Source organism: Notamacropus eugenii, chromosome 4 (assembly GCF_028372415.1).
Source record: "Notamacropus eugenii isolate mMacEug1 chromosome 4, mMacEug1.pri_v2, whole genome shotgun sequence".
Taxonomy (NCBI): Eukaryota; Metazoa; Chordata; class Mammalia; order Diprotodontia; family Macropodidae; genus Notamacropus; species Notamacropus eugenii.
In genome coordinates this window covers 450,257,535-450,274,796 of record NC_092875.1, presented here as the reverse complement: position 1 = coordinate 450,274,796, position 17,262 = coordinate 450,257,535, and the positions used below count along the sequence as shown (strand labels likewise).

The 17,262-nt window shown below is 38.9% G+C and overlaps 1 protein-coding gene across 2 annotated transcripts in view; it reads right to left on the bottom strand.

The window, feature by feature from the left end:
• The window catches only part of CETN3 (centrin 3), a 42,083-nt gene that overhangs the window by 19,328 nt on the left and 5,493 nt on the right, over positions 1–17,262 (bottom strand). The window contains exon 4 of one of the 2 annotated variants that reach the window (XR_011966461.1): positions 13,244–13,367. The exons of the other annotated variant lie outside the window; for it this stretch is intronic. The gene's annotated coding sequence lies outside the window, so the exon portion shown is untranslated. The remainder of the gene's footprint in view (positions 1–13,243; positions 13,368–17,262) is intronic. 2 annotated transcript variants of the gene reach the window in all.

Sequence of the window (17,262 nt, the reverse complement as noted above, 5' to 3'; positions counted from 1 at the left end):
AATTAAATAATGAAGGCCTATGCGGTAGTGGTGGTAGTACCAATGATAACAATAATACGTAAGGGGGATTAAGTTTTTCAACTTTTCTCACAACTTTATGCATTAAGTAATGTAAATATTATTATTTCCATTTTAGAAATCAATGCTAAGCAAGGTTACATTATTTCTGGGGTGTCACAAAGCTAGCAAGCAACTAAGGTGAGATTGGCTCATGATAAAAGTTCAGCACTTTATCCACTGGGCCACGTGGCAATAGTCAATGAATGGACACGAGAGATTAGAAAAAAGATTCAAAGATTATAAACATTAAGGACTAAATGAATGACAAATAGTGAAGGTGGGTTACACAGGTGGGAAAAAAATAATGAAGCAGGGTTTGAGAAAAATAAGATAAACTCTGGGGGGACAAACTAAGTTTGAGGCACTGGTAAGTCATAGAGATAATAAAAATAAATAAAGATAGTCAATGATGATGATGATATACATGGTATTTTAAAATCTGGAAAGAGCTTTACATATACTATCTCATTTGAGCCTCCTAAATATGAGGGGTTTTTTTCAAAAAAATAGTTATTTTCTCCATTTTACAGAGAAGTAAGGAGATCAGAAAGGTTAAGTAAGACTACTGTAGTTGGGGATATATAGTTTGCGAGAGAAATCAGGACTAGAGATAAAGATATGGGAACCATCAGTCTAGAAATGATAGCCAAAGCAATAGAAACAGACGAAATTGTTAAGAGGAAGAGTTCAGAGAAAAAAGAAGAGAGAAGCCAAGAAAATCATGTGAAACATCCACCTCATAGAACCAATGGAGGAGACAGAAAAAGAGGGAAAGAAATTTCAAGGCAGTATTCTTCTACACATAAAGGAAGAGAGATTATACAGGAGAAGTAGCCTACCAGGTCAAATGCTACTGAGTTCAAGGACAATTAGAACTAAAAGAACATTTTCTCTAGAATAATAGGGAGATTTGCAACTAGTGTCTATGATAAAAGGCCTCATTTCTAAAATATAAAGAGAATTGAATCAAATGTACAAGAATACAAGTCATTCCTCAATTGATAAATGGTCAAAGGATATGAACAGTCAGTTTTCAGAGGAAAAAATTAAAGATATCTACAGTCATATGAAAAAATGCTCTAAATCACTATTCATTAGAAAGATGCAAATCAAAACAACTCTGAGGTACCACATCACACATATCAGATTGGCTAAAATGACAAAACAGGAAGACGATAAATGTTGGAGAAGACATGGGAGAGTTGGAACACTAATTCATTGTTGGTGGAGCTGTGAGCTGATCCAACCATTCTAGAGAGCAATTTGGAACTATGCCCAAAGGGCTACAAAAATGTGCATACCCTTTGACCTAGCAATACCGCTTCTAGGACTGTATCCCCAAGAGATCATAAAAATGGGAAAAAGTCCCACATGTACAAAAATAATTATAGCAGCTCTCTTTTGTGGTGCCCAAAAACTGGAAATCAAGGGGATGCCCATCAATTGGGGAATGGCTGAATAAATTGTGGTATATGAATGTAATGCCATACGACTGTGCTGTAAGAAATGATGAACAGGAAGACTTCAGAGAAGCCTGGAAAGACTTATATGGACTGATGCTGAGTGAAAGGAGCAGAACCAGGAGAACTTTGCACACAGCAACGACCACAGCGTGTGAGGAATTTTTCTGGTAGACTTACTACTTCATTGCAATACAAAGACTTAAATAATTCCCAATGGTCTCTTAAGGCAAAATGTCTTCCACATCCAGGGAAAGAACTATGGAATTTGATTGCAAAATGAAGTAGATCATTTTCTTTTGTATTATGTTTTGGTTTGCTTTATGGTTTTTCCCATTCATTTTAATTCTTCTATGCAACATGACTAAGGTGAAAAAGTATTTAATAGGAATGTATGTGTAGAACCTACATAAAACTGTATTCTGTATCAGAAAAGGAGCGAAGAGGTAGGGAGCAAGGAGGGGAGGGAGGGAAAAAATCTAAGATATATGAAGTGACTGTAGAACACTGAAAACAAATAATAATAATAGCAATAATAATAATTTTAAAAGAAAATAAAAACAATTCTGTAAAAGAAAAAATAACAGAGAGAAATCAAACATTAAGAGACTGAACAAACAGTATGGTGGTAAGAAAATGAAGGTAGGACAATTTTGTGCCTATGATTATTTGCTCCAATAACTGTATTAATTCTCTAAATCTACATGAGAGAAGCCACAAAATGACAGAGTGAAACAGATTTTCAGCCCAACATAGTCTGGAAAGCCGACAGAAAAGGTCTATCACACCAGTCTCAGAGTAGAATACAGACAGGATTGGAGCTGGCTTCAGAGTGCAGAATCACTGGCAGCAGTTTCTAGATTTCTCAACCCACAAATGCCAAAGACAGTTTCAAAGGTTAGTAAGAAAGCTCTTTCACCTGGATAAGAGGGGAGCAAGGTCTGGCTCGAGGTCCAGCACCATGGCAGCAATAGCTGCTGCAACAGTAGCATCCACTTTTGGAGCCCTTGGCCTAAAGACCCTGGGGGAATCAAGCAGCTGATCTGGGCCTCAGTCCTGAGTCATTATCCTGGGGTGAGGAGGAGCACTGGTGTGGCAGAACTGGTAGTAGCTGTGAAGGTGGAATCCTACTCACAGTTACAGGACAGAAAAGAGTGCTGTGGTTGCTCACTGACCAGAGCACAGGCCACCGTGAAGGAACTGAGAACTTACAGGTCCCTAGAAATATTTCAGAGAACAGCAGCACAAAACCTCTGAAGCCTAGGGTAGTATACCCTCCACTTGACAAAGGACTCAAAAGTCAAGTAACTGGCTGGGAAAATGCCCAAAAGGGAAAAAAAAGAGACTATATAGAAGGTTGTTTTCTTGGTTAAAAGGTATTTTCTTCCATCCTTTCAGATGAGGAAGAGCAAAGCATACAATCAGAAGAAGACAGCAAGGTCAAGGCTTCCAAAAAGAATACGCAATGGTCTCAGGCCATGGAAGATCTAAAGAAGGACTTTAAAAATCAAGTAAGAGAGGTGGAGAAAAAAATCAAAAAGAGAAATGAGAGCAATGCAAGAAAATCATGAAAAGCAAGTCAACAGTTTGCTAAAGTAGACCAAAATATTGAGCAAGAAAATAACACTTTCAAAATTAGACAAATCCAAATGGCAAAAGACGTCCAAAAATGAGGAGAAGAATGCTTTAAAAAGCAAAATTGGCCAAATGGAAAAGGAGGTTCAAAAGCTCACTGAAGAAAATGGTTCTTTAAAAATTAGAATGAAGCAGATGGAAGCCAATGACTTTATGAGAAATCAAGAAATTATAAAATAAAACCAAAAGAATGAAAAAATAGAAAACAATGTGAAATATCTCACTGGAAAAACAACTGACCTAGAAAACAGATCCAGAAGAGATAATTTAAAAATTATTGGTCTACCTGAAAAACATGATCAAAAAAAGAGCCTAGATATCCTTTTCCAAGAAATTATGATGGAAAACTACCCTGATATTCTAGAACCAGAGGATAAAATAGAAATGGAAAGCATTCACTGATCATCTGCTGAGCTTCTAAAAGGAAAACTCCTAAGAACATTGTAGCCAAACCAGAGCTCCCAAGTCAAGGAGAAAACATTGCAAGTAACCAGAAAGAAACAATTCAAGTATTGTGGAAATACAATCAGGATAACACAGGATTTAGCAGTTTCTACACTAAGGGATCGAAGGACTTGGAATATGATATTCCAGAAGTCAAGGGAGATAGGATTAAAACCAAGAATCACCTACCCAGCAAAACTAAGTGTAATACTTCAGGGGAAAAAATGGAATTTCAATGAATTAGAGGGCTTCCAAGCATTCTTGTCAAAAAGACCAGAGCTGAATAGAAAATCTGACTTTCAAAATACAAGAACCAAGAGAATCATGAAAAGGTAAACAGGAAAGAGAAAAGCCTTAAGGAACTCATTAAAGTTGAAATGTTTACATTTCTACATGGAAAAGATGTTATTTGTAACTCATGAGACCTTTTTCAGTATTAGGGTAGTTAGAAGGAATATGTATAGATAGATAGATAGATAGATAGATAGATAGATAGATAGATAGATAGATAGATAGATAGATAGATAGCTATATATAGATATGTAAGTGTGTATGGGTACGTATGTGTATCTTATATATGTGTAAGTTTGTATATATATGTACATGGATGTATGTATGTGTATATATACATAGAGGGCACAGGGTGAGCTGAATATGAAGACAATATCTAAAAAATAAAATTTACTCTTGAGTGGAATGTACTAGGAGTAAGAGAAAGGGAGAGGCAGAATGTAGCAAATCAACTCACATAAAAGAGGCAAGAAAGACCTTTTACAACAGAGGGGAAAAGGGGGGAGATGAAAGGAAATATGTGAGCATTACTCTCATGGGATTTAGTTTAAGGAGGGAAAAACACACACTCAATTGGATATGGAAATCTATTTTACCCTGCAGGAAGGCAGGCGGGAAGAGGATAGGAGAGGGAAGATAACAGAAAGGACAGCAAATTAGGGAAAGAGATAATCAGAAGCAAACATTATTGTGGGAGGATAGGATAAGGGAGAGAATGGAATAAATGGAGTGCAGGATAGGACAGAGGAAAATGTGATTATTCTTGCACAACAAAACTATTATGGAAGTGTTTTGCATGACTACACATGTATGACCTATACTAAATTGCTTGTTTTCTCAATCAGGATGGGTGGGGAGGAAGGAAGGGAGAGAATATAGAACTCAAAGCTTTAATGATGAATATTAAAAACTGTTTCAGTATGCAACTGGAAAATAAGATGTACAGGCAATGGGGTATAGAAGTCTATTTTGCCCTACAGGAAAATAGAGATGAAGGGGTATGGAAGAACGGAGGCTAACAGAAAGGAGGAAAAACTGCAGGAAAGGATAGATGGGGTCCATGCTGTCCTGGGGCGGGAGGGGAGATGGGCAGAAAATTTTCAATTCAAATTCTTGTAGAAGTGAATGTTAAGAACTGGAAATTAAATAAAGTATATATTAAGAGTCAACTCCCTCCAAAAAATTTTTAAAAATAAAATGACTTCATCCTTAATGTGACTCAAACATCTGCTCTTTGTCCACAAAGATTTAATTTCTATTTCTCACATAACATTTTCTCTTTTTTCCCTCTCTCACTGTTCTGCCTCTTACTTACAGATATGCTTAAAACAAGGGATGGCTGCATATACAACAAATTTGTTCCCTACTTTAGAAAACATGTAAATCCAAAAATGACTAAATGAAATATGCTTAAAACATGAGACATCTGTAGTGGTATGCAGTCAGTTTAGAAAATGATCGATTTAATCTGAATAAAAGTGTTGATATGAAGTATCCACAATGAAAAGAGCACATGGTCTCTATACTCCCAAAAATCAATGCTGACATTGACATATATGCTAAACAGCCTACTTCTGTTGCCGTTCAGTTGTCAGAGTGACGTCCAACTCTTCCCAGCCCCATTTGGCAAAGATACAGGAGCCCTTTGCCATTTCTTTATCAAAATCATTTTACAGATGAGGATACTGAGGCAAACAGGGTTAAGTGACTTGCCCAGGGCCACAGAGCTAGAAGTGTCCAAGATCAAATTTGAACTTAGGTAGATGAGTAATCCTGTCTCCAGGCCTAGCACTCTATCCACTGTGCCACCTAATTGTCCCAAAATAAATAAACAATAAAAAACCAGCCTACTATGTGAATTACAAATACTTTATCTCAAAAGTTCATTACTTGAACGCAGCAGTTTAATATGTGGGAGGACTCTCTAATGTTACAGTCCCTCCTTTTCATACTTGCCCTATTCTTATCCATGCCTTTCTGAAAAAAGTTCACAGAAAACCTACCCACAGCACTAGGATTCAACTGCACCTATTTATATGGAAGGCACTGCTAAGTGCTAGAGATAAAAGACCAAATGAAGTTCATTTAACGTTTTGTGAAAACCACAGTAGCAAAAAGGCTGTCTCTTATTCCTCACTCTTGACGCTCTAAAGGAATGTCTCCTTCTGTACAGGAGCATTCTTAATCTCTTTTGCACTATTTTAGTTATTTCATTGTTGTTAATGAAGTGGATGTTATTCCCCCGCCGCTGGAGCCCCTGGGTTGAGAAATGTCTATTGAGTTTCTAGGCAGGCTTGGGCCCAGACACTTTCTGTTGTGCCCCTCTTGCCTAGCAGCCACCCACCTTTGCCTAGTAGCCACTTTCTGTTGGGCCCCCTTGCCTAGGCAGCCACTTTCTGTTGTGCCCCCTTGCCTAACAGCTCCTAGGAGCCACCCTCTCTGCTGTGCCCCCTTGCCTAGCAGCCACTCTCTGTTGTGCCCCCTTGTCTAGCAGCAACTTGGGCCCCTGTCAAAAATGTTCTGTGAGATATGTTTGCTGTCCAGGCTGTACCGGGAAGTGCCGAAATGCTTAAAAGGCACACACACACCTTGTTTGGGGCTGCCTCCTCTGGATTTTTTCCATGAGACAGCCGCCGGCTCAGCTAATAAAGACGCTCACAAAATTCCCAATTGACTCTTGCCTGTGCTTTTTCTCGGTCCGTCCATTTCAGTTAAGACACTGAAGCCTACTTCTATCTATCTCATCGTGCAACTTTCCATTGACCTTTGGTTCACATGCAATTTTGATTCTTATGAAATCATTGTTCAACCATGATTCACAGACAAACAGCATCACTGGGAGCATGTTAGTGCTAAAACTATGGGCTCTGTGACAGTGAGTGAGCCAGGGTCACTGAAAGCTCTATGAATTTTCCCAAATTTCATGCCATTCAATCTTCCATTCACAGCTAGGCTGGGCTCACTGTCCATTTGTAGCACATGACCAACCTTTAAATACATAAACATACATAATAAAATTATATATATACATTATATACACACACACACATAAAACAACACTGCCTAGTCCACATAAAACTTCTTTTTTCCTCAGACACTATCCACTATTCTCAACAGAAACATTTCTCATCTCAAAGAGCTGATAGCCATTTACCACACACTCCACTAAAACTAAAGGGCCTGGTGCCCTTTGGTGCCAATGGCACCAAAATCAATATCCTTCTCCATTAAAACTACATTGGCAGGAAGTTATTTCTGGCAATCTGTCTGCTCTTCCAGAATACATTCTCAAGGTGAAGTGTGAAGCTGTCCTGGTATAAGGTAAGGACCCTTGTCTTACTGATGGAATTCTCTTTTAGTATACACATAATTGGATTTGCTGGTTTTAATTAAGCATGGGTGGTGAGACACAATTTTGAAAAATGCAGAGTTAAATGAAACTAATAAAAAACTAAAGGTTTCCTCCACCTTGATATCAAAATGAAGATAATTATAAGTGAAAAGTTTCTAGGGGGGCGGAGTAGAAAGACGCACATACACATAGCTCCGAACCCACAACCCACAGAACGGCTAGAGGGGACCAACTCACGGTGAATTCTGCACCCAGAGGCCACGGAATATTGGAGCGAGGGAGATTTCTGTTCCGGAGAGACCTGCAAACCTCTCACAGGGGGTCCTTCGCGCTGCGGACTGGGTGCCAGGACTGGGAGCTGAGGGCAGCCCTGCAGCGGCCACGGCTCCGAGAGGTACAGATCTGAGCAGGCTTCAGAGACGGGATCTCCAGCGGCGGCACAAGCCCCTCCACCCACAGGTGACGAGAGTCGGTGAGAGAGTCTCTTTGGCGGGTCGAGAAGGGAGTGGGGTGCCCCCATGGCTCGGGTCCCCCCCTGGGAGATAGAAGCTGAGAGGCGGCTGCAGACAGGGGCTCCCCAAGCGGGAGGGAGCCTGGATCCATTGTGGAAGGTCTGTGCATAAACCCCCTGAGGGAACTGTGCCTGAGAGGCAGCCCTGCCCCGACCTGACCATCGGACCAGGAGGCGAGGTGGGTGCGAGGAGAATACTCAGAGGTCAAGCCACTGGCTGGGGAGAATGACCAGAAAAGGGAAAAGAAATAAAACTATTGAAGGGTACTTTCTCGGAGAAAAGACACTTCCTCCCTTCCTTTCTGATGAGGAAGAACAATGCTTACCATCAGGCAAAGACACAGAAATCAAGGATTCTGTGTCCCAGCCCACCCAATGGGCTCAGGCCATGGAAGAGCTCAAAAAGAATTTTGAAAATCAAGTTAGAGAGGTAGAGGAAAAGCTGGGAAGAGAAATGAGAGACTTGAAGTCAAAGCATGAACAGCAGATCAGCTCCCTGCTAAAGGAGACCCAAAAAAATGTTGAAGAAAATAACACCTTGAAAACTAGCCTAACTCAATTGGCAAAAGAGGTTCAAAAAGCCAATGAGGAGAAGAATGCTTTCAAAGCAGAATTAGCCAAATGGAAAAGGAGATTCAAAAGCTCACTGAAGAAAATAGATCTTTCAAAACTGGAATGGCACAGATGGACGCTAAGGACTTTATGAGAAATACAGATATCACAGAACATAGCGAGAAGATTCGAAAAATGGAAGATAATGTGAAATATCTTACTGGAAAAACAACTGACCTGGAAAATAGAATCAGGAGAGACAATGTAAAAATTCTGGGACTACCTGAAAACCATGATCAAGAGAAAAGCCTAGACATCATCTTCCATGAAATTATCAAGGAAAACTGCCCTGAGATTCTAGAACCAGAGGGCAAAATAAATATTCAAGGAATCCACAGAACACCGCATGAAAGAGATCCAAAAAGAGAAACTCCTAGGAACATTGTGGCCAAATTCCAGAACTCCCAGGTGAAAGAGAAAATATTGCAAGCAGCTAGAAAGAAACAATTCAAGTATTGTGGAAATACAATCAGGATAACACAAGATCTAGCACCCTCTACATTAAGGGATCGAAGGGAAGGGAATAGGATATTCCAGAAGTCAAAGGAACTAGGACTAAAACCAAGAATCACCTACCCAGCAAAACTGAGTATAATACTTCAGGAGAAAAAATGGTCTTTCAATGAAATAGAGGATTTTCAAATTTTCTTGATGAAAAGACCAGAGCTGGAAAGAAAATTTGACTTTCTAACACAAGAATGAAGAGAACCATGAAAAGGTGAACAGCAAAGACAAGTCATAAGGGACTTACTAAAGTTGAACTGTTTACATTCCTACATGGAAAGACAATATTTGTAACTCTTGAAACATTTCAGTATCTGGGTACTGGGTGGGAGTACACACACACACACATGCACACATGCACACATACATAGAGACAGAGTGCACAGAGTGAATTGAAGAGGATGGGATCATATCTTAAAAAAAAAAAATGAAATCAAGCAGTGAGAGAGAAATATTGGGAGGAGAAATATTGGGAGGAGAAAGGGAGAAGTTGAATGGGGCAAATTATCTCTCATAAAAGAGGCAAGCAAAAGACTTATTAGTGGAGAGATAAAGAGGGGAGGCAAGAGAAAAACATGAGGTCTATCTCATCACATTCCACTAAAGAAAAGAATAAAATGCACACTCATTTTGATAGGAAAACCTATCTCATAATACAGGAGAGTGGGGGACAGGGGCACAAGCAGGGTGGGGGGGAGGATGGAGGGGAGGGCATGGGGAGGAGAATGCAATCCGAGGCCGACACTCATGGGGAGGGAAAGGATCATAAGAGAATAGAAGTAATGGGGGACAGGATAGGATGGAGGGAAATATAGTTAGTCCTATACAACACAACTAGTATGGAAATCATTTGCAAAACTACACAGATTTGGCCTATATTGAATTGCTTGTCTTCCAAGGGGAAGGGGTGGAGAGGGAGGGAGCTAAAGAAGTTGGAACTCAAAGTGTTAGGATCAAATGTAATGTTCTTACCACTGGGAAATAAGAAATACAGGTTAAGGGGTCAAGAAAGCTATCAGGCCCTACAGGACAAAAGAGAAGACGGACACAAGGGCAGGGAGGGAGGATAGAGGAGAGAGCAGATTGGTCACAGGGGTAATAAGAATGCTTGGGTTTGGGGGGGGGGAGGGGATAAAAGGGGAGAAAATTTGTAACCCAAAATTTTGTGAAAATAAATGTTAAAAGTTAAATTAAAAAAAAAAAAAGAAAAGTTTCTAGATTAAGATTTCCCAAACTAATTAGCACAAAACTTTAGTATTCCACATGATATAAATGAAGGTTCTGTGAAAATTTCAATATTGACAATATTTTTCCCCTCTACAATTTGTGGGAAAACTTGTATGAACTGCTCCAGGATGAAGTAAGTAGAACCAAGAGAAGAATTTACACAATAATATAAAAGAAAACACTCAAAAGATTTCAGAACTCTAACCAGTACAGTGACTAAATATAACTTCAAAAAGCATATCCCAGCCCTCAGTCCTAGAAGTAAGGTATAAGGTATATGTTCTCAGATATGATCAATATGTTTTGCTAAACTTTATTTGTTACAAAGGAGAGTTCCATTACAGAGTCTGTGGAAAGTGACATAAAGTGTGGGAAGTAATGTAAAAAAAAATCACTAAAAATCACTAAAACATTAAAAATACAATAAAATGTTAAGAAAATACATAGATATTATTTACATGCCTAAATTTTTCTGTATGAAAGTAAGGTTAACTTTTTCTGTCTCATGACAAAATTTCCTCAACCTCCCTTTATTCTCAGGAGAGAGAGGATAATCCATAGCACCACAACTCCCTCGAACAGCAGTTATGAGTTCTGTCAAAACATTTCAAGTTTAGAAATATTTCATGGTCAAATCAGTTTAGCAAGTACAGCTCTAAGCCATCAAGGCAGGAAGGAAATGTAAGTATTATTTCTAAGTCACTTACTCATCTTGTTTTTTAGTCAATGGTCCGTACACAATGTAAATATAACTCTATATGTGCACAAATGCGAATTTCAAGTTATAGTGCAAACATAATATCCTCCCCCTACTATAATCTACAACACTGTATAGTATCTTCCACAACAGGGGTTCATAGCTTATGGACTCTGAACTGTTTTTTTAATACTGTGATAACATGTTTCAGTAATTGGCTTGCTTTGTAAACCTATATAGCCTATGCTTAATATACTATCTCCAGTGCTGAGCATATAGTCCCTGACACAAAGTGCTTCAAAAAGGCTTGGTACCGAGAAGGGGTCCACAAGCTTCACCAGACTTCCAACAAGTCCATGACAGAAAGGGGTCTACAACACAAAAAAAGTTTAAGAACTTCTCTCTCCTTTGCTGACTTCTCTTCCTCTTCCCAACCCTTAAGAATGGGTTTTCTTAGACTGAGTTTAAGTCTAAAGTTCTTCCATCTCTATTCTGTCCTCTTCAGGGTTCACATGTTTTGACTACTCCCATTCCCCAGTATTCTTCTATGTAGGTAATTTTGAGTATCCTTCTCTAGTTTTCTATCTCCACTTTCATAATGGACAGTTCTCTGCATCACAGACCATTGACCTCTCAAATTCAACAAGTCCACAAAGAAACTCAGGTAGGAATAAGCAAGACTTGTTTCATATAGGTGACTCTGGTCATTTTGTCATTTTAGAGAGCTGAGGAGCTGTTTGCCTTCCTTTTCACCTGAGGCAAAAAAAAGCCCAGGCTCTAGAGTTAAGTGTCCAACTTAGTATTCGTGCTAAGTTTTAGCAAAATTCCTACTTTTTCAAGGGACTCCTTTCTGACCTAGCTCACCATTTAAATGCATAGCCAACAAAAAATAAGCCATTTTATTTGAATTATTTTCTTTTTAACTTTAGGAACCATATCACTTCCAACACTTTTATTTTAAGTTAAATCATTATTAATGCATTTTATGGTTCATTAACCATCAATGCATTTGAACCTAGATCATGAGTCACTATATTGGCCTGAATCAGGCTTAGCCTGATTATCCCCCAAACTTACTCCTATTATTCAGGTGCCTTCTACCACTTTTTTTTTCCCTAATATACCTGTTTCACATGATAAAGTGGTCTGATTCTCTTTACCAATGGATTTAATTACTTTCTCTAAGCTGCTGATTTTCATATTTACTTTTCCTGCCCCAATCTCTCTGCTGGCCTCCAATTCTGCATTTCCAATTGCCTTTCAGATACCTTGAACTGTATGTCCAGTAGGTATCTTAAACTCAATATATCCAAGACAGAACTCATTTTTCTTCCCCCTAAACCCTCCCCCACCACCTTCTCTATTACTGTAAAGGGAAATACCATCCTCCTAGTCCTTCAGCCTCTCAGCTCAGGAGTCAACCTGGATAACTCATTATCTCTCACCCAGCCATATCCAATCTGTTGCCAAGGCCTGTCTATTTTACCTTTGAAACATCTCCCCAGTACATCCACTTCTGTCCTCCAGCACTGTCACCACTCTAGCACAGGCCCTCCTCACCTCACACCTTAATTACAATGGTGGGGCTGCCTACCTCAAGTTTCTCCTCAACTCCAATCCATTCTCCACTCAGCCACTAGAGTGATTTTCCCAAAACACAGGTGTGATCATGTCACCCCCCACACACAATCAAGAGGCTTTAAATTGCTCCCAGCAACATAAAATATTGCAAATATAAAATGCTCTGTTTGGCATTCAAAGCCCTTCACAACCAAGCCTCCTCATACCTTTCCTGTGATTTTACACCTTACTCCCCAACATGAACTCTTCAATCCAGTGACACTGGTCTCCTGGCTATTCTGTGAATAAAATATTCCATCTCTCAGCTCAAAGCATTCTGGAATGCTCTACCTAATAACCTCCCCTACTTCCTTTAAGCTCTAACTAAAATCCCACCTTGTACAGAAAGCCTTCTCTAACCCCTCTTAAATCCAGTGCCTTCCTTCTTTTAATTGTTTCCTATTTATTCTGTATATAGCTTGCTTTGTTTACATGTTGTCTCTCCCATTGGACTGTAAGCTCCTTGGGGACAGGGATTGCTTTTTTCCTCTTTTTATATCCCCAATGCCACAATGTCTGGCACATGGTAGACTATTAATAAATGTTTACTAATTGATTTGATTTTAATTTCTGCTTCTCCTTCATTTACTAAATCAATCAGCCACATGGAAATGATGAATCTTCTTTCAAATTGTCTCTTCTTCAGCCTTTCTTCTCTAGGATCACTAGGATCACTCTAGTTTGGACCTTCATTTCTCCATATTTGGATTTTTAGAATAATCACTTAACTGGTCTCCTTGCCCCAAGAATTTTCCTCACCAATCAAAACTACACCATCTTTAGGATTCACTCTACTACTCAAAAATTTTCAGTAAGTCACATATACCTACCATACAGCACAATCATCAAAGCAGGACAATTTTCTGTGGGGCAGAAACTTTTTTTTTTGACTTGCTGTCAAAAAGATTGAAAAAAGTGCCAGTCTCTCTCCCTTTCTGAGGTGCCTGTAGCCAGCTGATAAAAAAAAAAAAAAAAGGTAACAGCTCAGGCTTCTGAACTCATGTCTCCTAAAATGGCTCTTGTGCAGCAAAGCCAACTGCTGAAAGGAGAGACAACAAGGGAGCCAGATGGGACCTTTACAGCTAAACAGTTCAACTCTGGAGTTTCTGATTACCTACGTGGCTTTCCACGGTGTCTATATTTGTATTTGCTTGTGTTGTATGTTTCCCTGGAGACAGTCTTGTGCAGTGAACTATACTTTAAGTTGCTAACAGTACTAAGGCACATCATATAACATGGAATTGGACGGTGACAATGCGGGTCATGAACATCAGTTACATCTTTAATAATGTCCAAGCCCTTCCTTATTCACATAGACAAACCTGTGTACAGACACCTATGAGACAAAGTTCAAACTCCTCAGTTTGGTTTTCAAGGTTGACTACCTTTCTAACTTTGACACCTGTTCATTACTCTCTATTGGGAACCTTCTACTCCAGCTACTTTTCTTCTCATTTGGAATTTTCCAACCACATCATTTTTAATCTATACTCTTCTCCATTGTTCATGTTCTACTCGTTCCTTGGAAATACTCTAGCCTCTCAGTTCATCAACAACTCACAAGAGCTGCTCTATTTTTAGCCACCCACAGGCATGGTAGCATCTACAGCATCACATTAGTATCTAGACCTGTGCTACCTTCATGATCTTGAACTCTGAAATTCTTTTGATCGTATCTTTCAACCCCATTATCATCCCTCATATTCTCATCTCTGAAGAATAGATGGTTCTTCTCTTTGCAGAAGTTAAACATTCTGCTTCTGCCCTGGATCCTATTCCACTGCATAACTCCCCATCTAATCCTCAATCTCTCCTTATTCCTTAACTCCCTTCCATGCTACTTAATAATATGCCTAGCTCTCTCCTACCTTAAAAAAGTCTTTTCTTAGTCCTGCCAATCTTAAGTTATCATCCTATATTTATTTATTTCATCTCACTTTAACAGCTAAACTTCTATAAAGAACTATCTACACCCTTTGCTTCTATGACCTCACTGCCAACCAGCTTCTTAGCTCCTAATTAACATGTCAGATTGCAAATTTGGCATCCAACCCCACTACTCCACTACCATTTACTCATTTTTAAAGTAAACTTTCTTTGTTGTTATGAATTAATCACCAAAAACAAAAATTCTCAAATTATTTTTTCTAAGGCTTCCAATCTCTCTTCATTCAGTTGCTCTGTGGCCTTTTCTCATTTCCTCATCTTGAATGACCACTCTGAATCTTCTGACAGTAAACCACACTCCCCCCTCCTCTGGTTTTCATGATACTGCTATCCCCTGTTCTGTTACTGTCTGACTGTTTGTTTTTTCTACACCCACTTTGCTACTCATCCCCTCCCTGGTAAATCTGGGGGTCCTCAACACTATGCACCAGGCCATCTCTTCCATCCATGTACCCTTTTGGTTTGTATTCTCTCCCATCAGCTTTATCATCTCTGCGCAGATGGCTAATTTCTAATTTCTAGTTTCTCTCCTGAATTCCAGTCCCACATATCCAACATCCTGCTAGACATTATTTCCTAGAGGTTCCATGGGCATCTAAAATCCAAAGAAGAACTTCTCTCTCCCTCTATACCCATTCTTTCTTAACATCCTTATTTCTGTTGAAGGAAGCATTCTCTTTCTAGTTACAGAGGTTCATAAACCTGGAGGCATCCCTATAATCCTTCATACTTTCCTCTATGTTCGATCCATTATTGTGTCATGTTTGTTGATTTTTACCTCTACAATACCTCTTAAAACTATCCTCTTTTTTCTGTTCATTTGCTACCTCAGGTCAGTCCTTTATCACCTCTCACCTGGACTACAACAGCCTCTCCTAAACAGGTATTACTGTTTCCAGCATCTCTCCCCTCTAATTCATCCTTCATAAAGTTGCCTAATTAGGTGGCAGAGCAGAAGGGATTCTGGCCCCAGACAAACAAAGACCTGAATTCAAATCCTACCTCAGACACTTACTGTGTAATCCTGGGCAAGTGACTTAACCTGTCAGTCTCAAGTTTCCTAATTTGCAAATTAATTTGTAAAAATTTGTAAATTTTGTACAATTTGTTAAAAAAAAAAATAAAAAGCACCTACCTCTCAAAGTGTAATGAGGGTCAAATAAGACACTATATGTAAGGCACTATGCAAATCTCAAGGGTTATATAAATGCTAGCTACTATTAGTACTTGAATATTATTGTTCATCATCAAAAATACAGATCTGCCTATGACACTCCCTTGTTTACTTCTGTGGGTAAAGTATTTGGAGTGGTAGAAAAACCAACAATGCTTAAAAGTAATTTAGGGTACGGTAATTCAGTGAGAGGTAAAGAAATTTTTTTTCAAAAATGAAGAGTTCTGTGACTCCTTACTTCTTACTAAGAGAAAAGACTTTGGCATTTAAAGCACTCTGTCATCTAGCTCCAGGCAGTGAGGTGGCACAGTAGACAGAGTGCTGGGTCGGGAGTCAGGGTCCGAAGTTTAAATTGAGCTTCAGACACTTATTAGCTGTGTGACCTCGGCAAGTCACTTAACCTCCAGTTACCTCAACTGTAAAATGGGGACCATGCAGAAGGAAATGACAAACCATTCCAGTATCTTTGCCAAGAAAACCACAAAGTGGTCAAAAGCTGCATACGACTGAAAAACAACTCAACAACAATCATCCAGCTCCACCTACCTTCCAAAGAGCGATTTCAATCTACTCCACATTTCAGCTAAAACAGCCTAACGTTCTGCTCAACATGACATTTCCCATGGCTGGACCAGAATATGCTCCCTCCTCCCTTCTGCCTCTTCACCTCTCAGTGTCCTTCCAGGCCCAGCTTGCATGCCACCTCTGGGGAGAAACCTTTCTTAATCCCCTTAATCCCCTTGAGCTATCAGTTTGATCAATCCTCAATTTATCATATATTTACTTAACTGTGTAAAATCTGTGTTCCCGCCCCAGGAGAATATAAACTAATCAAGGGAAAGACAACTTTATTTTTGTCTTTGTATCCCCAGCATCTGGAATAGTGCCTTACACATAGTAGGTACATGCCTGTTGCACTGAACTTTCCGAACTTCCCTCTACCTAGCCAAATCTTCACTAACCACCTCGCATTTTACATCTCAGTTCATATATAATCTCTCACTAGTTAAACCAAGACAGCCTTTCCCCTTAGAATACCGATAGCTTACTGATATATCTATGCCACTTATTTTAGCAAGTAATTATACTCCATCTCGTACTGTTACTGAACTATTTAGTGAATATAAATAAGCCTTGTCTAAGTGATTATAAATTCTTTAACAAGTACAGTTTGTAGCTTATACTATTTCTTTAATCTCCTGCAATGCTTTATGCCAGTAGAGGATACAAATACTGGTTGACTAATACACTGATTACATTTAAATTCAATACCATAATGCATATATTGAGCAACTACTATAAGAGTACTATAATATAATACTTTAACCCACCATTTTTGTTTTTTAGCTTGCAGGGAAGAGATGAGGAGAGCAATTGCCAACAAAACCTCAAGGCATTTAAGAGTTCAAAGTAAACTAGCATTTCATTTTTGGAAAACAAAACAAAAATATTCCCAACAATTTTGAGATTCCATAACCAGAATCAAAGTAAAGAAATTAAATATTTTACTCTAAGAGTTTTTAAAGAGGTTACTGTCACAGTACAATTATTGTTTGTAGGTGTCAAAAAAGTAGTGAGTGTCAACAACTAGCCACCAAATTATCTGGAACAATTTTAAAAATCAAGTAACTATCTTGACTTAATCTAGTATATGAAATTATCTATTATGTAACTTTTGAAAAAGTTTTTGAAAAAAATTTCTTTCTTCTACTTCTCACTAAGTTACAC